This window comes from Micropterus dolomieu, unplaced genomic scaffold (assembly GCF_021292245.1).
Source record: "Micropterus dolomieu isolate WLL.071019.BEF.003 ecotype Adirondacks unplaced genomic scaffold, ASM2129224v1 contig_4265, whole genome shotgun sequence".
NCBI classification, from domain to species: domain Eukaryota; kingdom Metazoa; phylum Chordata; class Actinopteri; order Centrarchiformes; family Centrarchidae; genus Micropterus; species Micropterus dolomieu.
The window spans coordinates 1-1,297 of NW_025733255.1; the positions used below are offsets into that span (position 1 = coordinate 1).

The window sequence follows — 1,297 nt, forward strand, 5'->3', positions numbered from 1 at the left end:
CGAGGTGAACAACCACTGACCTGGGAGGGCAGAGGAAAAGATGTAGTAGGACTGCTACAATGGTTGAGTTTGAGTGTTTCAGAGAATTGGCTAGTTATAGCCTCCACTTTGCCTGTGAAGAAGGCAGCAAAGGTATCAGCAGACAAGTTTGTGAGTGGTGGAGGTAGAGGAGGATTTAGTAGCAATATATGGATGAGAGACCAGGGGAGAAGGAACATCACACATCACTCTGTGCTCAGACATAAACATACCTTTCAAACGGTGCACAGGTTCGCTGGAGGACATACCAGTGAGCAAAGTCCAAAGCAGTCTCTTGTTTGTTTTCCAGTGTTATGCGAACATTGTGACCAGCAAGACTGATCAAGCTGGCTGCCTGTGCAACTGCCTCTTGCAGTTGTGAATCAGTCTCAGCCTGTAAGATCTAAAAATATTAAAATAATAGATGGTATTTATTTAATGTTTTATTGAGAATGAAGACATACAGCTGTTAGCTTTACTGTTAAAATTGTATGAATGTTTGTTTGAATGAATAGTTTGTAAATATGACGCAATCCAAGGACAATATGCTCACCAACTGAACCTGTGACCTTGTTTCTTCATCAGTAATGTGTTCAGTTTTGACCTTTACGGTCTGGACCCTTTTGAAGACACTCATACAAGAGTTCAGACAGGAAACATGGACTCTGCCCCCCATGGGCAATTGACATTGCCATGATCTGGCCAGCGTAGAAGTATCCATTGTCTTTCATCGCTGTTATCAAATGAAAACAAATATTACTCGTCAACTGGTACCATCAAAAATAATGTTTGTCACAATGCCTCTTTGGGATACGAGAACGCAGGTTCAACTTCCTTTGTCAAAAAAGTATTATAGATACAAAACCTGAAAATTCTTACACTTCCTCATTAGTCAGGTATAATGTATTTATTGATCCAAAAGAAATCCAATAATGACCTATTATGGCAATATGAATTGATTTAATCATGTACCTTTGGAGTTGCATGTGAGGACTTTAGCATTAGGGGGACCCTCAAAGATGCCAATGTTGTCCTTGATTTCATGTAGACAGAGTCGAAAAAACTCCCGAGTAGGTCCTCCATTGTCCACAGCACCCTCAGATATTCCATAGTCATCAGTGAACTTAACATCTACCTTCTTCTCGGGTGAAAAATTGGATCTGCCCATGGCTCTGGATGCTCCATCCCACACATTTCTTCTTATGATATTGAAGCGTACAGTGCTGTCATTATTTACTCGAGAAGCAATCCGCTCCATTATTCTCTCTAAAGTCATCTT

General features: G+C 40.6%; 1 long non-coding RNA gene across 1 annotated transcript; it reads right to left on the minus strand.

The window, feature by feature from the left end:
* Positions 1-278: 278 nt before the first annotated feature.
* LOC123964645 lies at positions 279-1,291 on the minus strand. The gene is made up of 3 exons (XR_006823500.1): positions 991-1,291; positions 572-751; positions 279-421 (listed from the first exon to the last, which is right to left on the minus strand). It is a non-coding gene; the product is annotated as an uncharacterized LOC123964645 (long non-coding RNA).
* Between the last annotated feature and the right edge of the window lie 6 nt (positions 1,292-1,297).